This window comes from Trachypithecus francoisi, unplaced genomic scaffold, assembly GCF_009764315.1.
Source record: "Trachypithecus francoisi isolate TF-2019V2 unplaced genomic scaffold, Tfra_2.0 Lachesis_group0, whole genome shotgun sequence".
NCBI classification, from domain to species: Eukaryota; Metazoa; Chordata; class Mammalia; order Primates; family Cercopithecidae; genus Trachypithecus; species Trachypithecus francoisi.
In genome coordinates, this window is record NW_022681453.1 from 48,900,844 (window position 1) to 48,908,028 (window position 7,185).

Here is a 7,185-nt window from a genome sequence, read left to right on the forward strand (position 1 = left end):
GAGGCAGGAGAATCATTTGAGCTCACGACGCAGAGTTTGCAGTGAGCCAAGATCGCACCACTGCACTCCAGCCTGGGCGACAGGGCAAGATTTTTTCTCAAAAAAAATTCTTGGCTTTGAAAACTAAATGGCTGTGTGACTTTCAATAAGTCACTTCCTTTCTCTGGGCTTCAGTTTATTTATGAACTGAAGGGTTTGGATAAGATAAAATTTAAGAACCTTTTATCTCTAAAACTTTCCAAATGCATGGCAACCTGACTGAAATGAGATAAGAGGAAGGGATTCCTGCATGATAGAGATGAGAATTCTCTCTTTATTATAACCTTTATAGGCTGTGCATGGTGGCTCATGCCTGTAATTCTAGCACTTTGGGAGGCTGAGGTAGGTGGATTACCTGAGGTCAGGAGTTCGAGATCAGCCTGGCCAACATGTCAAAACTCCATTTCTACCAAAAATACAAAAATTAGCTTGGTGTTGTGGCATGTGCGTATAATCCCAGCTATTCAGGAAGCTAAAGCAGGAGAATCGCTTGAACCCAGAAGGTAGAGGCTGCAGTGAGCTGAGTTTGCGCCACTGTACTTCAGCCTGGGTGACAGAGAAAGACTCTGTCTCAAAAAATAAAAATAAAAAATAAATAGCCTTTATAGATCAGGCATGGTGGTTTATGCCTGTAATACCAGCACTTTGGGAGGCTGAGGTGTGCGGATCACCTGGAGGTCAGGAGTTCAAGATCAGCTTGGGCAATATGGTGAAACCCTGTCTCTACAAAAAACACAACAATTAGCCAGGCATGGTGGCGCACGCCTACAATCCCAGCTACTTGGGAGGCTGAGGCAGGAGAATTGCTTGAATCTGGGAGGTAGAGGTTGCAGCGAGCCAAGATCATGCCACTGCACTCCAGTCTGGGTGACAGACTGAGTCTCTGTCGCAAAATCAATCAATAAATAAATGAAGATTATGACTTAAACTCACATCTCTAACTGTAATATATCCCTTCTCTGTCCTCAGCTTTTCGATAAATAAAACCAGAATGGTCTTGAGGGATTCATTTAGGTGTGATGCCATAAAATTCTACCTTTCTTACACAACAGCCACAAAGCAAATACATGAGTCAATCTTATCTCTCGCCCTTGTCCTTCCCCATCCACATTCCCAGGGCTCTGGGATTCCTGACTTTATAAAGGATGCATGAATGGGTCCATGTGTCTCAGCACGTGATCCTCAGTTCCCATTCCTGTAACTGAAATCTAGGCAAAGTTCAAAGGGAATAGCCACCCACATGACTTTGTACACTACTCCAGTGACTTCAGCAGAAAATACTTCCTCAGCTAAACATCTGATAAGGGTGGTAACCTTACCCGTATTTTACAGATGAGAAACTAAGCCTCTGAATTATTGATCATATATCCTAAGTCACTATGTTCCAGAAATAATGACTAGTATTTAGAGAATGTTAATACTGTGCTAGGCTGGTTTTGTTTGTTTGTTTGTTTGTTTTGATGGAGTCTTGGCTGGGCATGGTGGCTCACGCCTGTAATCCCAGCACTTTCGGAGGCTAAGGAGGGTGGATTATTTGAGGTCAGGAGTTCGAGACCAGCCTGGTCAACATGGTGAAACCCTGTCTCTACTAAAAACATAAAAATTAGCCGGACATGGGGATGAGCACCGGTAATCCCAGCTACTCGGGAGGCTGAGGCAGGAGAATCGCTTAAACCCGGGAGGTTGAGGTTGCAATGAGCCAACATTGTACCACTGCACTCCAGCCTGGACAATAGAGTGAGACTCACCCTCAAAAAAAAAACAACAAAAACAAAAACAAAAAACAGATGGCGTCTCACTCTGTCATCCAGGCTGTAGGGCAGTGTTGCAATGTTGGCTCATTGCAACCTCAACCTCCCAGGTTCAAGTGATTCTCCTGCCTCAATCTCCCGAGGTAGCTAGGACTACAGGCATGTGCCACCATGCCCAGCTACTAATTTTTGTACTTTTAGTAGAGATGAGGTTTCGCCATGTTGGCCAGGCTGGTCTCGAACTCCTGACCTAAAGTGATCCACCCACCTGGGCCTCCAAAAGTGCTGAGATTACAAGCATGAGTCACCAAGCCCGGCCTGTGCTAGGCTATGTTCTAAGAGCTTGATGTGAACTCATTCATTTACTCTTCACAATAATCCTGTGAGGCAGATAACAATGTTTTCTCCTTTATAGTAAATGGAGGCACAGAGAGGTTAAGCAACTTGCACAGTTCATACAGCTGCTAGGTAGAAAAGCTGGTATAAAGCTGGGCGTGGTGGCTCATGACTGTAATCCCAGCACTTTGGGAGGCTGAGGCAGGCAGATTACTTGAGGTCAGGAGTTCAAGACCAGCCTGGCCAACATAGCAAAACCCGGTCTCTACTAAAAATACAAAAAATTAACCAGATATGGTGGCACGTGCCTGTAGTCCCAGCTACTTTGGAGGCTGAGGTATGAGAATTGCTTGAACCAGGGAGGCAGAGGTTGTAGTGAGCTTTGATCATGCTACTGAACTATAGTTGGGAGATAAGAGCAAGACTCTGTCTCCAAAAAAAAAAAAAAAAAGAAGAAAGAAAGAAAAGAAAAGCTGTTATAAAAATCAGTCATTTTAACTATGTAGACCATATATATTCAGGATAACTCTATCATCCTGCTTTTTTTGCTTTATTTAATGTAATTTTTTAAAAACTGGCATGGCTGGAATTATAATTTTAGTTTATATACTCGTCATTCTAACAGTATGTTAGGTATTACTAGTGATGGGGTGGTAAATGTCTAACAATCAACTCTCTAGGGGACAGGAAATACTGATTTGAAGTGTTTGCCAGTTTCTGTGGTGTAAATATTTCCACTATGGCCAATTTCAAGCTACCAATGTGCATCAGTGAACACAGAGTTGAGATGTTCAGTAGCTCTCCATTACATGACGTTTCCATTATACAGATGCACTACCCATAAATGCTACAGGAACATAGATAATAGCAAACTACAGCAAAATAACTAGGAAATGATGAGTTTTTAGTATTTATTGCCTGTATATACTTATTTATTTTAGAGACTGGTCTCCCTATGTTGCCCAGGCTGGTCTTGAACCCTTGGCTCAAGCAATCCTCCCACTTTGGCCTCCCAAAGCGCTGGGATTATAGGCATGAGCCACTGCTCCTGGCTGCCTTTATTTTTATTTTTTATTTTATTTTTATTTATTTATTTATTTATTTATTATTATTTTTTGAGACAAAGTCTCACTCTGTCACTCAGGCTGGAATTCAGTGGCGCCATCTCGCCTCACTGCAACCTTCGCCTCCTGGGGTCAAGCAATTCTCCTGCCTCAGCCTCCTGAGTAGCTGGGATTACAGACACCCACCACCACACCCTGCTAATTTTTGTATTTTTAGTAGAGATGGGGTTCACCATGTTGGTCAGACTGGTCTCCAACTCCTGACTTCAGGTGATCTGCCCACCTCGGCCTCCCAAAGTGCTGGGATTACAAGTGAGAGCCGCTGCGCCCAGCCTATTTTTATTTATTATTATTATTATTATTATTTTTTGAGACAGAGTTTTGTTCTTGTCGCCCAAGCTGGAGTGCAATGGCAGTGGTCTTGGCTCACTGCAACCTCTGCCTCCCAGATTCAAGTGATTCTCCTGCCTCAGCCTCCTGAGTAGCTGGAATTACATGCACTGGCCCCCACGTCCAGCTGATTTTTGTACTTTTAGTAGAGATGGGGTTTCGCCATGTTGTCCAGGCTAATCTCGAACTCCTGACCTCAGGTGATCCGCCCGCCTCCACCTTCCAAAGTGCTAGGAATACAGGCGTGAGCCACCGTGCCTGGCCTGCCTTTATTTTTAATAAAATGTATTTAACTGTACGTTGAGTGAGTAGAGGGAGCTATTGAGTAATGTTTACATGTTCTCATTTTTGTAAATAAGAGAAACTCTCCCTGGGCATGGTGGTAGGTCCCAGTAACTTGGGAGGCTTAGGTAGCATAATCCCTTGAGTCCAGGAGTTTTAGTGCAGTTTAGGCAATGTAGCCTAATATAGACCCCGTCTTTAAAAAAAATCATAAATAAATAAGGGCCAGACGTGGTGGCTCATGCCTATAATCCCAGCACTTTGGGAGGCCAAGGTGGGCAGGTCACGAGGTCAGGAGTTCAAGACAAGCCTGGCCAACATGGCGAAACCTCGTCTCTACTAAAAATACAAAAATTAGCTGGGCGTGGTGGTGGGTGACTGTAATCCCAGGTACTCAGGAGGCTGAGGCACAAGAATTGCTTGAACCCTGGAGGCAGGGGTTACAGTGAGCTGAGATCATGTCACTATACTCCAGCCTGGGCAACAGAGTGAGACTTTGTCTAAAAAAAAAATAAAATAAAATAAAGAAATAGAAGCCTGGGCAACATAGCAAGACCCTCTCCTTACACAAAATTAAGAAATTAGCTGGCTATGGTGGTGCACACCTGTGGTGCCAGCTACTCAGGAGGCTGAGAGGGGAGGATGACATGGGCCCAGGAGGTCAAGGCTGCAGTGAGCCGTGATGATGCCTCTGAACTCCAGCATGGGGTGACAAAGCAAGACCCTATTGCAAAAAAGAAGAAGAAGAAAAAAACCCCCAAAACCTCTTTACTCCTTTGTATTTGTTTGCTAGGGCTGCTGTAATGAAGTACCATTAATTGGGTGCCTTAAAACCACAGAAACTTATTGTCTCACAGTTCTGCGGGTTAGAAGTCTAAAATCACAGTGCCCCAGAGCCATGCTCTTTCTGAAGCTCTTGGGGAAAATCCTTCCTCTCCTCTTCTGGCTTCTGGTGGTTTGCTGGCAATCCTCAGTGTTCTCTGACTTGCAGCTGTAACAACTCAATCTCTGCCTTGGTCGTCCACGGTATTCTCTCTCATGTGTCGGTATTTCTTCTCCTCTTCTTAAAAGGATGCCAATCATAGTGGATGGAGGAACCACCCTATTTCAGAATGATCTCATCTTAACTAATTATATCTATAGTGACCCTGTTTCAAACAAGGTCACATGCTGAAATACCGGGAGTTAGGACTTCAATATCTCCCCTCCTCTTCCCATCCCTCCCCTCCCCTCCTACCTTTCTCTCTTTTCCTTCCTTCCTTCTTCCTTCCTTCCTTCCTTCCTTCCTTCCTTCCTTCCTTCCTTCTTCCTTCCTTCCTTCCTTCCTCCCGCCCGCCCTTGCGCTCGCCCTCTCTCTCCTGACCTCTGGTGATCCACTTGTCTTGGCCTCCCAAAGAGCTGGGATCATAGGCATGAGCCACCAAGTGCCCATCTTTCCCTTCTCCCTCCCCCTCCTCCTCACCCTCCCTTTCCTCTTCCCTTTCCCCTTCCCTTCCCTTTCTATTTTTTAATTAGAGACAGGGTCTCACTTTGCTGCTCTGGCTGGTCTTGAAGTCTTGAGTGCAAGCAATCTCCCACCTCGGTCTCCCAAATCCTGTGAGGATTACAGGCATGAGCCACCACATCTGGCCTTCAATATGTCTTTTTTTAAGGAGGGAGGGGACACAATTCAACCCCTAAAACCTCCTTACAGTCAGTTTGCCACAGTTGTGCCATAGTAAGCTGTTGTTGCTTCTTTTTTCTTTCTAAATAATCAATAGACACAGAAAAACGAACTAAAAATATCAGTTGGATCACTCTCCTGGCTTCCCATCACACTGAGTAAAATCCAAGGTAGGCCCACCATGCCAACTTTCAATCTGCTCCCTTCCTCCTTCTCCATCCACATCTGTTCCAACACCCCGCTTCACTAATCTGCGCCAGCCACGCCGACTGTCTTTCTCTGCCCAGAGCATTCTGCACTCCTCCCAAACTGGGTCTTTGCTGTTCCTCCTGCCTGGAACGTGCTTCCACCAGATGTCTGCCCGGATCTCTTTCTCACTTCCTCTAAGTCTTTCCACCCAGAGCCATCTGATCCAAAGTAGAACAGTCCTCTCCTGTTCCTTCTCTTGTTCAGCTTTCTTTACTACATGCTATTATGTCTCAGATTTATTTATTTTATTTTTTTGAGACAGGGCCTCACTTTGTTACCCAGGCTGGAGCACAGTCATGGCTCACTGAAGCCTCTGATTCCTCGGCTCAGGTGATCCTCCTGCCTCAGCTTCCCAAGAAGCTGGGACTACAGGCATATGCACCACATGGCTAAGTTTTTAAGTTTTTTTGTAGAGATAGGGTCTCATTATCTTGTCCAGGCTGGTCTTGAACTCCTGGGCTCAGGTGATCTCCCTGCCTCAGCCTCCCAAAGGGCTGGGATTATAGGAGTGAGCTGCCAGGCCTCATTTCTTAATTTGTTTATTATAGTATATGTCTCCCCCACTGGACTGTAGTCTCCATGAGGGAAGGAATTTTTTTTTATTTTAAAGCCTTAAATATACATTAAAATAAATTATATTGTGGCCAGGCATGGTGGCTCACGCCTGTAATCCCAGCACTTTGGGAGGCCAAGGCAGGCTGATCACTTGAGGTCAGGAGTTCGAGACCAGCCTGGCCAACATGGTAAACTCTCATCTCTACTAAAAATACAAAAATTAGCTGGGTGTGGCGGCATGTGCCTATACTTCCAGCTACTTAGTGGACTGAGGGAGGAGAATAGCTTGAGCCTGGGAGGCAGAGGTTGCAGTGACCTGAGATCGCGCCACTGCACTCCAGCCTGGGTGACAGAGCAAGATTCTATCTCAAGAAACAAAAAGTAAATTGTATTTTGAACAGACAACCCATTTACATGTTTGAAAAGTCAAAGTTTGCCTCTGGGGCATGTTATAGAATAACTAAAATAGGCCAGGCACAGTGGCTCACGCCTGTATTCCCAGCACTTTGGGAGGCCCAGGTGGGCTGATCACTTGAGGTCAGGAGTTGGAGACCAGACTGGCCAACATGGTGAAACCCCATCTCTACTAAAAATACAAAAAACTTAGCCAGATGTGATGGCACACGCCTGTAATCCCAGCTACTTGAGACGCTGAGGCAAGAGAATCGCTTGAACCCGGAAGGTGGAGGTTGCAGTGAGCTGAGATTGTGCCATTGCACTCCAGCCTGGGCAACAGAATGAGACTCTGTCTCCAAAAACAAATAAAAATAAAATAAAATAGGACAAATAAATACATAAAAGAAAAAGAAAAATCAAAGTGGTATAAAAGTTATCTGGACAAGTCTCATTTCCATTT